Here is a 17,819-nt window from a genome sequence, read left to right on the forward strand (position 1 = left end):
TGTAATGTCAACGTAAAATGAAAATATAAAAGCCCTTCACTCATTTGTAGAATTGTCAAGGGCAGCCCAGGTGGCTCAGTGGTTTAGAGCCGCCTTCGGCCCAGGTTGTGATCCTGGAGACCAGGGATCGAGTCCCACTTTGGGCTCCCTGCATGGAGCCTGCTTCTCCCTCTGCCTGTGTCTCTGCCTCTCCCTCTCTCTGGCTCTGTGTCTCTCATGGATAAATAAATCTTTTAAAAAAATCATCAAAATTACATAATTTGTATTTTGTATATACACCTGTGTTTCATTCTTACCACAATAGTGGAACATTATGTAAAACAAACTCAACTGTTTTTTTTTTTTTATTTTACTTCTTGATATATGCATAATGCCCTTTACCAGAGGCTTACTATTGAGCAAGAAGGACCAAAAGGAAGAAGAATTATTACTCTCTTTCCCTTCCCTTCTGTCATCAATGTCAGCATTAAGTATTTGGCTAATACAGAGAAGTAACACGAGTAAGAAAGAATATGACAGGGTTCATTAGTCATGCACATTTGTCAGAATGCCATTGCCTTCTTACTGCATTTTAAGCAAATTCATGACTTCTTGGAGTTATTGTATTCCCCATGAACACAATACACTTAAGCTGTACTCATTTTGAGTCTTGCTGAGTTCTCATTATGGATCCCCCAGAATTCTTGGATCTTGTGAGACCTCAGAACCATCATTTGCAGATGGAGAGGCAAAGAATGACAGCAGTTGCACACAGGGTGTGTTCCTCCTCTGCTCAAATGCATGTTCCTTTGTCCCATTAGACTTCACTTACAAAACACAAGTTCAAAGGTAAAATTATTAAGAAGTTTAAGATAGTGACAAAAAAAAAAAACTTACACTAAGCACAAAGCCTTCCTGAGCAAAGGACCTTGTGCAACTGCCCTGGTTGGTTGCCCATGGAGCCTGCTTGTGCACACTCACATCCTGCCTGAGTCCCAGAAATTTCATTGTAAAATGTAGTTAATATCAACTGGTAAGGCTAAAACTGCTAATAAATGTATTTTATTTTCTTTATAAAAGGGGAAAAGGTGAGGAGTGAGGAGGAGGGAGACCTTAAGCAGGCTCCGCTCAGTGCAGAACCCCAACATGGGGCTCAATCTCACATCTCTGAGATCTGACCTGAGTTGAAATCAACAGTCAGAGATTTAACCACCTGAGCCATCCAGGTGCCACTTGCTAATAAATTTCTTACAAAATACCTTATAGGGGCATGTTATTTTTTAGATTCTTTCCTTTTTTTAAGATTTTATTTATTCATGAGACACACAGAGAGAGAGAGAGAGAGAGAGAGAGAGAGAGGCAGAAACATAGGCAGAGAGAGAAGGAGGCTCCATGCAGGGAGCCCGACATGGGACTCGATCCCAAGACGCCAGGATCACACCTGGACTGAAGGCAGATGCTCATCCGCTGAGCCACGCAGGCATCCCTAGATTCTTTTTTTTTTTTTCCTAGATTCTTTCTATAGTCAGAGAAGTACATTATAAATTAAGAGTTCATGAGAATTAAAAATAGGTAAGTGTATTTCAGTGAAAAAAAATTTAAATGGAAGAAAGCATTTTGGCTGAGATTAATAGTAATTTCATGCTTCTCCCTCTGCCTATGTCTCTGTCTCTGTGTGTGTGTGTGTGCGTGTGTCTGTCTCTGTGTGGAGAAAGATTCAGGATCAGAAGAAGTTGGGCCCATAAAAATTATCATGAGATTGGCCTTTGGAATGAAATATGCTAAGTGGTCCTTCTAGACAGATAACAAGGAATTATAGTGACACTAATAACATCTAACCATCCTTTATTTTAATAAATCTTTCCCTGTCCTCAATTGCTAAGAAAATTTTTACCCATCACGTGTCCAAGGATTGTAAAAACCACTAAGGAGTAAAGCCATGAAGATACTTAAAATCAGATGAATCTTACTCAGATCTTGTTATACTATATTTATACTTGATTTTAAGACTTATTTTGTGAATTAAAATCTTATTCTGTTAACTTGTTTCTTACTAAATTATATATATGTATAATATATATATGTATATTATATATATATATCTTTCTGTAAAAATCTTTTTAGTTTTCTGCAATGTGTTAGGAAGAAAAATGACTCTATGTACATTGCAAGAGGTATTTAATTGTCATATTTTGATAAAATATGGACCATTATGCAAAATTTGGCATAATTTGACTACCAGATTGAGTAGATCTTAATATAACATATTGTAGGAGGACTTGCATGCCCCTACAATACTGGTAACAAGAGGAAAATAATTTATGAGAAAAACTGAAAAAAATTCTAGTTCATTTGACATTTTTATTTCTGAAATTCTGAATCTTTTTGTTTTTTTCCATTTATTTATTTATTTATTTATTTATTTATTTATTTATTTATTTTTAGAAATTTTCCACACCACTATAGAATAATTCAGAAATGGCTGCCTTTTGCTTCAGCCTTTGGATATCAGCTACAGAATTGCGTATATTATTACTTGCATATTTTGACCTGTATGACATCTACAATGAGGACATGATATTGTTTGAGAGCAGAGATACAGATAACTTCAGCATAATAAGGTTTAGGAGATCCGTAAGAGTACAATGCAATAAGGAAGGTACAATGCCTATGGCGGCAGTTAGGAAAGAACATTGCTGAAATGAATCATGCCCAAAACATAGAAAGTGTTGGGATGAAGCTATTGAAAGTGTTATAAAAATATAACATTAATAGAAAAAGGAAAGTCATAGACTTTCAGAAATTAAAACAGGAAGCATTTTAGATGTCACCTCACAGAGAGTTCCAGGGTCTCTGTAGATCTATAACAGAAAGTTCTTCCATCATGAAATATGTTGACTAAAGTTATCCTAAACTTGTATCCTAGACTTACAAGAGATGATAATATGCAAATGTGCATCAGGACTTTTTAAATATGAGGAATGAGAAATATTTCTCTTGTTTCTTACACTTCCATGCCCCCCCTTTTTTTTCTGTTGAAAGGATCTATCAAAATTTAGAACTCCTCTCAAGCACTGCACTTGGCAAACACTGACTATTTTATATGATCCTGAGGTGAGTAAGTGGCTTTTTAAAAATTATGCAAATAATTAATGGCAGTGTGGAAAGGGCAAAGGATATGGATATTGTAGGACACAGCTTCTATTTTTGTCATATACCTATTCAGTCTTCATGGCAACTCTAACTCATAAGCATTATTGTCCTCATTTAAGATGAAGATGGAGGTTCCAAGAAGGGATATCATTTAGTCACAGGGGTACTAAATAGAACAACTCTGATTTTGTTCCAAACTGGTAATATATTCTTTCTATTGCAAAACATAAAACAAAATTTTAATTCAATTTTAATCTAAAAGATGCATTTGGATATGACTCAGTAATGTTTATTAAAAAGCAATAGCTAACAATTAATAGCTTTATAGTACTTACTAACTGCCAGGCAATATTCTAATGAATTTTTCTTTCTTTCTTTCTTTCTTTCTTTCTTTCTTTCTTTCTTTCTTTCTTTCTTTCTTTCTTTCTTTCTCTTTCTTTCTTTCTTTCTTTCTTTCTTTCTCTTTCTTTCTTTCTTTCTTTCTTTCTTTCTTTCTTCTTTCTTTCTTTCTTTCTTCTCTTTCTTTCTCTTTTTGAGAAAGAAAGTGTGTGATTGGGGATGGGGAAAGGCAGAGGGAGAGAGTATCTCAAACAAGCTCCATGCTCAACACAGAGCCTGACATGGAACTCGATCTCACCACCCCAAGATCATGACCTGAGCCAAAATCAAGAGTTGGATGCTTAACCAACTGAGCCCCAGTGATTAACTCAGGCACCCTTAATGAATCTAAAAACACACATTCTATATGATTTAATACAATACAAGGAGGTAAATACTACAAAGACAGGTAAGGTGGGGCACCTGTGTGGCTCAGTGGTTAGGTGTCTGCCTTTGGCTCCTGTCATGACCCCAGGTCCTGGGATCGAGTCTCACTTCAGGCTCCCTGTGGGAAGTCTGCTTCTCCCCTTGCCTCTGTCTCTGCTTCTCTGTGCCTTTCATGAATAAATAAATAAAAATATGTAAAAAAAAAAGATAGGTAAGGTAACTTGTCCAAAGTCCATAGTTCATAACTATTGAAGCTATTATTTGAAGCCAGATGTTTTGTCCCAAAATTCTAAATACATGTTGTGTCTTAGGGAAACAATATAGAAAATAAAAAAAAATAATTGTCATGTTTTGAGTTAAGTAACCCAAATATCTATTCCATAAATTTTAGAGCACCTGCTATGTCCCTAGTGTTCAAAACACTAGGGATATTAAAAAAAAAAAAAAACAACTAAGCATATAGTGCTAAACAGGACTAAATTCCTTTTTCTTATGGAGCCTACATTTTCATGAGGTGGAGAGTAAATTTTAAAATAAAATGAAGAAAAAAAATAAAATGAAGATAAACTGAGATAATGATAAAGACTAAGAAAATAGGCAATATACTAATTAAATAGGCACATAGATTAAAAGGGGTGTGCTAGTATAGAACTGCGGTCTACTCTAGGTAATTAGGGTGGGTAGGAGGTGCTTCACCTACAAAGTGCCATGCGAGTGGAGTTCTGAATGATGAAGCATACTCCAGGGAAAAGTCTGGAAGAGCACGTGTAGAAACACTGCTTTAGCAAAGATCTGCAGTGGATGACCTGGGCTAAAAAGACAAACCAACAAGCTGGCCAATAACCTATATTGAGGGGATAGAATCTTTTTTTCTAAATGAAATGAAATAAGAAAATTTTGCCCAGTTTTTGAAGAGAAGAAAAGAATGGCTTAAGTATCCTGTCCACATCTGCTTAAATATTCTTCAGCTGATTTTCAACTGCCCATATCTGCACCTCTTTGGGGCTTTCTCCGAAGCTTTGTAAGGATGAACTGCTCTCACACGAGTAGGCAAATGTATTGAAAATCCTGAGGCAGCCCTCGGGCGATGACTGCTGTCTATAAATACCATAGTTCTCTCACCCTTCTGGTGGGATAACTCCAAGGAGTCATTATCCAGAGTTTCTTTGGGAAAATAAGCTTTAATAAGCCACAGAGATAGCACGCTTTATTGGCTGTCTTCCTTCCTTTTTCCACTCCCATCTTATATATTGTTTTTCTTCCAAAAAAAGATTCTCACACATGAATCTTTGTCTAGCATCTGCTTCTGGTGAGAACCAAACTGAAGCAACGTTGATTTACTTTCTAAAATGATGGCTTTGGTTTATGGTAGAAGAAAAGATTTGTGAAGCACTCTTAAATCTTTGGCTTGAGCAACGTTGTTGATGGTGATGCCTTGTGCTGACACTGGAGATTTGGAGGCTAGCCAGTCAGTGGAATGAGTTAATCTATTTGCAAAATGCTAATTGTGAGTAGAGTTCGGCATCTCAACAGTGACATCAGGTAGACAGAACTTTAAATTTGTTGGTGCCGAGAAGGAGGAGAGATCAGGGTGGGAGATGTTCTAGAAGTCAGCAATGCCTAACCAATCTTTCACTTCATAGGTCTAAATGAGATCAACTAGAAAGAGTGTGATAAGCAGAAGAGACTTTTGAGGACAGAGCTGTGGTGCACAAACTTTGGCGAAAAGCTAGAAGGGAGATAACAAAAAATATAAATAAAAATTTAAAAAACATCCAGGGAGTTGAGGGACAGTTAGGCAAGAGTGGCAGCTGCAAGAAAGTTTGAGCAAAATGATCCAAAAAGATTGGGATCCTCAACTGTGTCATATGGCGGTGACGATTCAAAGAACATTTAAAAAAAAATGTTGCATTTGGTAAGACAGAGGTTATTGGTGATTTGACAAGTGTCATTTTGCTGAGCTGGTAGGAACAAAACCTTAATGAAGGCAGCAAAGAAGAGACTTGAAGGTGAGATGACCGATAAAGAAATTATAGGCTAATGGGAGATTGTTAAGAGGGATAAGCTGGGAAGTGTGTCAGTATCTGGACACACACATAATCGATTCCAGTCTGTCTCCCCATTTCCAGTGATATTGTGTTTGTACGCTGATAGGATGGAATCATGTTTACTGTCTACTGATAGAATGGAGCCATCATCAGAAGAGGTTTTAATGACTTTTATAGCAGTTTGTCAACACACACACACACACACACACACACTCACGCAGTCACACAGTATGACTAAAAAGTAGAAGTTGCTTGAAGGCATATTTTGGCTGAATGCTGAAAGGCTGCAGGTTGATGTCAGTAATAGGCTAAAATTAAAATTGAAGCTCACATCTCTTGTTTAATGAACACCTCTAATTGAAGAATAAATAATAAATTGAGACGCCTGGGTGGCTCAGCGGTCTGCCTTTGGCTCAGGGTGTGACCCCGGAGTCCCAGGATCGGGTCTCGCAATGGTCACCCCACATGGAGCCTGCTTCTCCCTCTGCCTGTGTCTCTGTCTCTCTCTGTGTGCTCTCATGAATACATAAATAAAATCTTAAAAAAGAAAGATAAATCTTTCTTTTTTAAGAAAGATCTTTCGGAAGAAAGAAGAAGAAAGAAAGAAAGAAAGAAAGAAAGAAAGAAAGAAAGAAAGAAAGAGAAAGAAAGAAAGAACCAGACTTTCTATAACACATTAAACACATACATCATGCATTCTTTAAAAAAATAAATAAAAATAAATAATAAATTATAGTTATAGTCGATGGCATTTGTGATAGTGTTGTATGGGGACAGAAGGTGGCTACCCTTGTGGCGAGCACAGCCTAATGTTTAGAGATATCAAATCACTGTGTAGTACCCCCAAAACTCATGTAATGTGTGCCAGCTATACCCCTGTAAAGAAAAGAATAAATAATAAATTATACTTAGACTTAAGTAATCATATTTCATTTAAAAATTACATCAGCCAAATTTAAGCTTGAGAATACAGTGTAAGAAAATTATTTCTCAGCACCGTCCATGGCTAATTTCTTCTGTGGTCACTAAACTGCTCATTGTGATGCTAAAACACTTTTATTTTCAGGCAGCACATGTAAGAATATCACTCACCTTTTGATGCAAAGCCCAGTATTTTTATTCAGATTCATAGCTGGAAGAATTACCAAAAAACCTTGTCTTGAACTAATATAAATGGAGGGCAGCTTATACAAATCATGTCAACAATCTTTGTTTAAGTTTTTGACCTCCAAAAATTCAAACTGAAAAAAAAAAATCTTTTCAGAGCATTTTTTTGTCAAGTCTGTTGTTTTGAAATTTGATTAGGGAGAACAATACATGTTTTGAGTACCTCAATTTTCTCTAACATTCTTCTCTTTTGTTCCTGTTCCTTATATAATTATAGTACCTGTCGAAGATGATTCTTCATGAATGTTACTCTATTGTATAAGATTTTTTAGTTTTTCCTATTTCTAAGATGAAGGGTTGAGGTGACAAAACAGATACTCTGATTTTAATTCATTCTTACAAGGTCTAAAAGATTACCAAGCAGGACATTTTCATGGAAAATAAAAGGATGACACAGATGGAATTAAATAACTAACAAATAACAATAAATAAATAAATAAATAAATAAATAAATAAATAAATAACAAATAATCATCAAAATTTTATTTTTAATGTAATTAATGCATGCATACTAAATGACCCTGCAAAGTAATATTATAATGTAATTGCAAAATTCTTTAAATGATTACTTAACTTTTATAAGCATATTTTGACCCCAAAAAGGTATAATAGCTTTTCTACATTGATTTAGCAAAAGCATTCAGTTCTGCTACTTATATTAGCTCATAATCTATTTCTTTTCTTATCTAACTACTCGACAGCTCTTAATAGTTTCATACATAAGTAGATATATGTGTATACATGTTTAGGTTGCATCTACTTTGCATGTGTCTAGTTCCAGATCAGCTGTCACTGTGAAAACACACATCTTGACCACTTCCTGTGTGTAAAGCACATTTTCCAGTTTTCCTGTATTGTGGTTGCCCTACAATAAACTCAATTTTTCCCTTTGTTAAATACAATCACAGAGACCTTTTAAGTATTCCTTTTCTCATTCTATTTGATAGTTGTTGTTGTTTTTTCATAAGGAAAATAAGCAAAAAGCTATAATGTAAATAGTAGCTTAAAAACTCCAATGGGAGAGGCACTTGATGGCTCAGTTGGTTAAGCATCTGCCTTTGGCTCAGGTCAGGATTCCAGTATTCTGGGATTGAGCCCTAAATGGGCTCCCTGATCAGCAGGGCGTCAGGTTCTCCCTCTCTCTCTGCTTCTCCCTTCCACTGGTGCTTTCAAGTAAATAAATGAAATCTTTCAAAAAAATTCCAATTGAAGAAAATTTGAATGGAATGGCTCCCCAACTTCATCAATTTGCACATCAATCTCCCAGGCCCAGGCAAGAAGGTAGACACAAGATCACATGGCTATTTTTTTTCAGGATCTTTGAGGTCATAGATAGGCATATATATACATATATATATATATGCCTATGTGTATATATATATATGTGTATATATATATACACATATATGCATAGAAACTAGATAACACAAGGAATAAATCCTCCTCTAGTTCCTCTGGAGAAGGTGAGGCCTTCCTGACACCCTGATCATCCCAGTTACAGTGATTTTCAAACTCTGGCTTCTAGAACTGTGGAAGAACATTCCTGTTGTTTTAAGCCAAAAAGTTTGTGGGAATTTGTTACAGCAGCCATAGGAAAGTTATATATCTAAATATGTTATGTTGTTATTGTATATAGGGATATTATATATTATTTTTATTATTACATAATATATAAAATATGTAACATAATTATTATAAATCATTATACATCTATATTATATATTATGATTATTATCTAGAAACATATATAGATACAGATAGAATTATACAAATAGAGCTATAGATATATAGATGACATAGAGATATAGCTCTCCTTTTCTGTCTTTATCTATGTTCACTTCAATTTAATTCCTACATCCAGCAGGTAAATGTTTTAAAAGCTCCTGAGGATTTATGGATGAATGTGACCATATCTTTGATTGATTCAAAACATACTCATTGGACTTGTAAGATACTATTCTATTAAGATGCCAATGTTTTTGAACACTTCAAACATGTGCCCTTCAGGTCCTTTATATTTGTTGTTTTCTTTTTAACTTCTCCACTCCAATTGTACTTACTGCGTGCATCCTCATAGTTTTCTTGCTTACTGATCTCGTGAATATACTCAAATGTCCCCCATCTTGGTGAGGTCTTCTCAGATCATGTATTTTTTTAACCTTTTTAAAAATATAATCTTTGTTGCCAAGGAAGGCATTTATTTATTTATTTATTTATTTATTTATTTATTTATTGTCTACTTGGTATAAAATTTCAGCTTCAGGAGGCCAGGGATTTTTTTTTTATGTTTTATTCATTGCTATACCTCAATAACTAACACATACTAAGTACACAACAAAATATGTAGTGAATGAATGAGTGGAAGCAGATGAGAATGAATTAGAGTCATGAAGACCTATATTTAACTCCCTTGTGATTTTTCATTTGCTTCAAATGTGTGTGAATTAATTAATTAATTAATTTGCTTTAGATCCTGGATTTTAAACTTCTTTCATGGGCATAATGAAAATAAATTATGAACCAAGTTGCCATTCTACTAATAAGATCAAGGAGCAATCATTTATAAAGTAGGATTAACATATATTGCCACATAGGAAGTCTATCCATTATAGATTATAATGACATAATATAATGTTCTCACAATTTTTAAATAAGTTAGAATTAAAAATAATGTTTTGAAATAGTGAGCTAATGTATGTTTTTCTATATGTTAAGAAAGAAAAGATATCTTGGATATGAGCCTGAAGTCTGACAATATTTGAATAATAATGTAGTCTAAATTGTGCATTAATCCCTCTTGTCTAGTTAAATAAGCTCCTCTTCTACCCACATGACCCACTCTTTTAAGCTCATTATGTGTTTTCCTGAGCTACCTTCTCTAATTTAATTTTAAGTAATATCATCTGTGATTTTTTTAGCTTGTATAAGAAGATCATTTTTAAATCTTGTCTTAAGACTTCTCTTCTGCATACCAATTCCATAATCTTTGCTGCTCATATCTACTTACATGTCCAAAGCGATTCCCTAATTACAACAAAATTATCTTTGTTTTCTCTAAAGAGCTATTTATCTTTCTATACTGAATGATGATATTTATTCCTTTCTACCCTTTGCCTTGCTCATGGTATCATTACTGTCCTCATTATTATCATGATTATCTTTCACGTTCTGCTTATGGATTAGCAACTGGGTAGCCTATATAAACTAAAAGCTTCCTGTGGGATCATTTAGGATGTGATATTTGATTTGTCTTCAAATGGCCAGTACATTATTATTCTTGGTTTCTCACTGAGTTGAACATAAAAATAAAAATATATTTTCAGAGTATATTTTGGTTTAAATAATTTCACAACGGCATATTTTTATCTTCCTAGCCATAATAGGATCATTTAGTTAGAACATATATGGTATCATAGAAAGAATGAAGCTTGCCTGAATTCTCAATTCATCACTACTTACTAGTATGACCTTGAAGAACTCAAACATATTGTCACTACATTTCCTTATTTATTATATACATATTTTACTATACTATTATCAGACTGCAGTAAACATTATGTGAAGAGTACTTTGAAAAATACAAAATCATATTAAAATGCAAGAGCACATTCAGACAAAACAGATATTTATAAAGCTGTCTTATTGATTTTAAAACTTAGGAATAAAAAGATTTAGTTGGAAATAAAATAGAGATCCTTTGTATCATAAAGCTTTAGAATTATATTACCCTAATTATAAAACGGATACTTAGAAATTATTCAAATATTATACTGTTTCTAAGATAGTTGGAAGAGAATTGAACATCTCACTTAAAGTTTTATTTTTTGTTTTCTGGGTTTTTTTATTAGTATAAATGCATGTTAAATAATGTGACACCAATGCCAGTCTAGCTAACTTGAACAATGGAAGAGAACTGTATTCTTTCAAACAGGCATATATACATACTTGTGCATATATAAATTTGTTACTGAAAGAGGCAACAACAAATGTTATCTATACCTAACACTGTGGACAAAGGAAAAAACAAAAGTTATGGACTTACCTAACTAAAGAACAAGCTCAAAACTTTAAAAAATACAGAGATAAATTTCTTTGGGATAAAGAGAAATTTATTGGACAGGTTAGGAAAATAAACATTAACCATAAAATAAAGGACTTGATAAATTCAACTATATTAAAATTCAGATCCTCAGGACACCTGGGTGGCTCAGTGGTTGAGCCATTGCCTTGGGCTCAGGGCATGATCCTGGAATCCCAGGATCAAATCCCATATTGGGTTCCCCTCAAGGAGCCTGCTTATGCCTCAGCCTATGTCTCTGCCTTTCTCTGTGTATCTCGCATGAATAAATAAATATAATCTTTAAAATAAATAAATAAAATTAAGATCCTCTGATTATGAAAAAACACCTGATATAAAGAAAAAGTCAAGCCAAAAAGAAGATATTTCAACACATATAACTATCAAAAGATCAGTGTGAAGAGCATATAAAGAATCCCAACAATCAATAAGTAAAAGAGAAACAATTCAGGAAAAATATAGGCTTAGTCCAAGTATTTCATAATAAGAGAAATAAAAAATACTTTAAAAAAATGTTCAGACACTCTGGAAAACAGTGTGGATGTTCCTCAAAGAGTTAAAAATGGAGCTACCGTACGATCCAGCAATTGCACTACTGGGTATTTACCCCAAAGATACAGATGCAGTGAAATGCTGGGACACCTGCACCCCAATGTTCATAGCCACAATGTCCACAATAGCCAAACCGTGGAAGGAGCATCAGTGTCCTTCGACAGACAAATGGATAAAGATGTGGTCTGTGTATACAATGGAATATTACTCAGCCATTAGAAAGGACAAAAACCCACCATTTGCTTTGACATGGATGGAACTGGAGGGTATTATGCTGAGTGAAGTAAGTCAATTGGAGAAGGACAATTATCATATGGTTTCACTCATATGGGGAATATAAGAAATAGTGAAAGGAATTATAAGGGAAAGGAGGGAAAATGAGTGGAAAAATTAGAGAGGGTGACAAAACATGAGAGACTCCTAACTCTGGGAAAGGAATAAAGGGTAGTGGAAGGTAGGTGGGGAGTGGGATGGGGTAACTTAGGTCATGAGCACTGAGGAGGGCACTTGATGGGATGAGCACTGGGTGTTATACTATATGTTGGCAAATCGAACTTCAATTTAAAAAAAAGTAAAGAAAAAAAATGTTCAGAGGTGCTAAACTATTTTACTAATTTGAGAAATGCAAGTAAAAACCACAAAGTGGAACCATGTAAAACATAGCCAATTGGTTAATATAAGTAAGTCTAATATTGGAGAGAAGTGAAAAAGAATATATATATAGTCATCACACATTTTATTATAATGCAAATTGTTATAATTACATCAAAAAATGACTTGACAAATCTTATGAAACTGAATATCACTTTCTTAATGACACAGCACTGATCAGGAGACACGCATAAGTTTATTCATACACTGTTCCTTATAGTAGCACAGTGAAACAAGCCAATGCCCGATCACGAGAGAAAGGAACAAATGACTATTATATATTCATATGATGGAATATTAGATGGTTATATGAATGAGCTAGAGCCATATGCAACTACATGCATAAATCTTAGTAACATAACATTGAATGAAAAATGCAAGTCATAGTAAACTATGTAAAATATGATTGAATATTTAATTCTAGAATTGGGTAATAGATTATGAATATTTCCATAATATTCAACATCAATAAATCAGTGAAATAGAAGAGCAGAGCACATGAAACAATAAACACTGTGACTTTAACCAAGGACATGATTAATTAAAATGCGCCTGCACAAAAAAATGCAGAGGTGGGAACTGATAACTAAATTTGAAGTAAAGAATCTGCAGAATTACACAACTCTACCAGTTACCATAATTAAATAGACCTCCATCTTCCCATCATTAATAGAGGAATGACCATATTATCTATTTCACTAGGGTGTTGTAAAAATTAAATAAAACATATAAATAACATAGCTAAGTAGAATAATATTTACTAAGATAATATGTAATTAAAATAATAATTAAACTAAATAAAAATAAATCACAGTTAACCCGGGCTGTGTTTTTTTACAGAGGCTTAAGCCTCTGCTTCTCACTTATTTTATTTTACTTTTTTAAATCCTGTTTTGAAGATCTCTTTTGACGATTGCATCCAGTTCAGACACTCAGCTAAAATTTCTCCAAGGGCAAACTACAAAAATAAAATCTCTCTATTTTAACCTCCATACTAAAGTTTATGGATTCATTTTTTTCTTCAGTTCACATGTGGATTAAATAGATATATGACAGATACCACGGTGGAGGCAATGTGGCACAGGAGAAAGAACCGTCGCGTTAAAATCAGAGTTGATAGTATTTTTTTGTAATGACATTGGAACATTCATTTTTGCCATGGTTTCTGTCAGATTCACTTATTATTAAATCAGAATAACAAAGCTCACCTTTGCTGACCATTGTGAGAAAAATGACCCCAGAAACCATCCACTAGTTTTCACAAAGCCCCTAAGTCCTTCTTCTACTTTTCTGATTATCATGACTAAAATCCAGTGTTTGACACACAAAGCTAGAAACGTTGAGTAACTCTGCCTTAACTCAGCCTCTTTCATTTTAATTTGTATATATTTTAATGTCACCTTTAAGAGGCAGAGAGAAATTTGAAGTCAAGGGACAAGAAATGGCCTTAACTGAATGTAAATCTTGGTTGACACACATCAACTCACAATAATAGTAATGGTACGTAAGGTATACCTCATGCTTAAAATTTGCCAGGCATGGTTCCAGGTGTGGCTTTTTATATTTCATTTGATCCTCATACTAGAGTTAGAAGATTAATAGTCTTAGGAAGCATTTTCGTATAGATGAGGAAACCGAGACATAACATATTATGGGCCAAATTGTGTGTTTCCCACTCCAATTTCATATCTTAAAATCCTAACCCCCAATATCTCAGAATCTGTCTCTATTTGGAAGTAGAATCTTTAGAGAGGGAAATAAGGTTAAATGAGGTCCCTAGAGTAGGTCTTTAGCTAGAATGACTGGTGTCCATATAAGAAGGGGATATTAGGACACACACACACACACACACACACACACAAAATATGAACACACTGGAACAAGAAGGCCATCCATCAGTAAGCCAAGGAGAGAGGCCTTAGTAGATCTCAGACTTTCAGCCTCCAGAATTGTGAGGAAATAAATTTCTGTTGGTACTTTGTTTTGGCCATTTGAGCAAACTATTGCAGGAAGTTTCCCAAGTTCATCCAGCTACTAAATTGTAGAGGTGGAATATAAATCAGGCTACTCATCTGAGTGTGCACTGTGAACAACTCCTCTGCAAACTTCCGCTGAGAAAACAGGATGAACCCAAGATGGTCTGAGACTGGGAAAGTCCCTGAGGCTTGCCGAGGTTGTGCAAGACACATCCTTTCTCACAATCTTACACTACCAACACATTTATTTAGTTACTTTTTTTTTCTATAATGAACAAGTGGCTTAAATATTTGGCACGCCTCAAATTATCTTACTTGCTGTATCTGCTTCTTTTCTTCCTCGATGTGTCTCTTTCCTCCGTGTCTAAACTCTAAATTTCCTAGGGCTGCTATAACAAAATATTACAAACTTTGTAGCTTTAAACAACAGAGATTTATCCTTTCACAGTTCTAAAGGCTATAAATTTGAAATAAAACTGCTAGGGAGACCACTACCCTACTACACACACACACACACACACACACACACACTCACACACACACACACACACATACAGAGAAACCATATGAACACACTGGAACAGGAAGGCCATAGGTAAGCCAAGGAGAGAGGCCTTAGGAGATCTCAGACTTTCAGCCTCCAGACCACTACCCTGTGGTCTCCCTAACAGGTCCAGGGAAGGATCTTGCCTTGCCTCTTCCTAGCTTTTGAGAGTTACGGTCAATCCTTGCCATTTCTTGGTTTGTGACAGCATAATTTCAGTCTGCCTCCATTTTCATTTAGCATCCTTCTCTCTGTCCATGGCTCTGCATCAAAAATTCTGTCTTATAAGGAACAACATCAGACATTGAATTTAGGGCCTACTCCATTGACATATGAGTCCATCTTAACCTGATTTCATCTACAAAGACCATATTTCCAAATAAGGTACTGGAGGTTACCAGTACAACACACACATATCTGTTGTGGGGCACAATGTAACCACAACACCTCTAGAGACTTTTTTTTTCAGCCAAAGAACTACATGAATCAAAAATGCAGTCACACTGAATCTAAGCAGACCAAAATATTTGCAGTAGGTATGGCCTATTTTTGAACTTTTATTTTTTAATATCATATAGAGTGATTAACTGTATTTGGTCTCCTCTATGAATCCAAGTATGGGACCATATCTCACTAGATACTTAATAAATGACTAATTAATGGAAACAAAAATGATTTCCAAAATCTGCTATTTTTCAATATTGGGATACTGACACAGTGAATCTTCTTCATTCACTTTTGAGTTTAGAAATATGATTATAACCCATAGAGAAAAGAGACTAGGAACCAACAGTGGCTGGCAAAGTTTATTACTTTAGCTAGATTAAGCTTCTTAAAAACTGGTGCCATATGGTATATTTCCATGGGGCCTTTTTTTTTTTTATGTCCCTCTGACATTTTGCACGTTCCTATTATAAAAGATCAGTGATAGAATAGTTGTTCCCTCTAAGTTTGCATCAAGTTTCTCCTTGTTGTCCATCTTCATTTACTCATTTTGTAAATATTTACTGATTGCCCATATGTGCCAAACACAATGCAATGAAGATTAAAAAACGAATATGAAAAATCTGTACCTTAGAGTTTCCAATCATTTTCACATTTCTTATATGTATTTTTAAAGATTTTATTTATTTATTCATGATAGACACAGAGAAAGAGAGAGGCAGAGACACAGGCAGAAGGAGAAGCAAACTCCATGCAGGGAGCCCAACGTGGGACTTGATCCTGGGACCCAGGATCATGCCCTGGGCTGAAGGCGGTGCTAAACCGCTGAGCCACCCAGGCTGCCCTGTTATAATTTTTTGAATTAAAAAGCTAATGCCTTCCAAATTATTGTGTTCTTTTACTTATTTTATATCTGTTGCATTACTCATGTCCAAGCAGCAAACAAAACAGGAATCAAAAAAATACAAACTCCTTGAAGACAGTCTGCCTTGGCTATTTCATGAATATCCCTTGAAGATCCTGTGAAGTGTAATGTGTTGTGATAAATTATATATGTGCTGCATCACTGTGAGATAATAGAGAAGAAAGAAAATGAATTTGTAACTTTAAAAAGAAAAGCTTTTATGTTGTAGAGATTGGAAGTTGATATTGTAGTTTTCTGCAGCAGAGTTTAAATCATCGTAGTATATTTGATAATATCACACGTCACCACCCCCATCCTTCAATATATGCCAATTGCCAAAAGACAGATGAACAATACCTTGATCAATAAGGTAGATTCATTATGCAATTAGGGAAGTAATTAAGGATGTGAAAGACACACCAATACTTTTGCCACGGTGAAAACCAAATAGAATGCCACTCACAGAATTTAGACTGTTATTGCCTTTTCTGGAAGGAAAATGTACAGATTTTATTCCAGGTCAGCTAAAAACTTGCATTATGCCTAAGAAAGTAGAACATTGCCACAGCCTTTTATGTTACCTTGGAAAAGGTTATTTCAACATTATCATTAATTTATTAGTACAAAACTGGCTAATTTCCCCAAGGTTCTTAAAATTTGAGAGCACATCTTTGAGGCTTCTGAAGTGCAATTATTGGAAAATGAATAAAAAGCTTAAATTGGAATAAATGTAATAATCTTTGTTTGACTTCTCCTAATATCACAATCAATCCAAAGAGAGTAGTTTTACCCTGTGTAGACTTTAAAATGAAAATATGCCTCTCTCCAAGCTTAGTGTTTCAATATATGTGTGTGTGTCTTATTTATTAAAAAAAGAGAGAGATTTGTGAGATAGATTAATCATACCTCAATAAAAAGAAAAATAATTAGAAACTAAAATCCCTAAAATCATTGAGAGATCACAACAGATTTTGGAGGGTATACAAAGTCCAGATACATGTTCAGACAATTGTCTATTTCTGTGACTTTGACCCCAAGACCCATGTTATCTCTGGACCTGATGGGCCCTGAAAACTCTTTAGTCTCTGAAATGCAAATGTCACCTAAGCAAGAAGACCCAGAGGAACCTTGCATTTCTGAAGCTTGGCTAGAAGTCACATCTGAGATTTTGTGTCTTTCTCACGTGCTCAAGGAAAGGGGGAGAGTTTGAAGGTTGGAAAGTGAACAGTCTGGAAAAGGGAAGCAGCTGAATGGACAAAATCCAAATGCCCTTTTGCTGGTAGGAAAGCTGTGAACACCATATTTTAAAATCTTGTGTCTTATCTAGAATCTCTCCTGAATTCACACAGTAAAACAAGACCAGGCCTAAAGAGTTTGCTTACTATTGTTTGTTTTTCTTTTTTTTCTCTGACTCACACAGTGGACATCACTTAACTTCCCAAGGACAAGAGGCACCTTCCAAATAGAAATTCTTTTTTGGGTATGTGATGCCACGCAGTGTCTAAAATGTAGGTTTCTAAGGATTGTATTATTCCTTAGCTCGTTTCAGAATTAAACC

Source organism: Vulpes vulpes, chromosome 3 (genome assembly GCF_048418805.1).
Source record: "Vulpes vulpes isolate BD-2025 chromosome 3, VulVul3, whole genome shotgun sequence".
Taxonomy (NCBI): Eukaryota; Metazoa; Chordata; class Mammalia; order Carnivora; family Canidae; genus Vulpes; species Vulpes vulpes.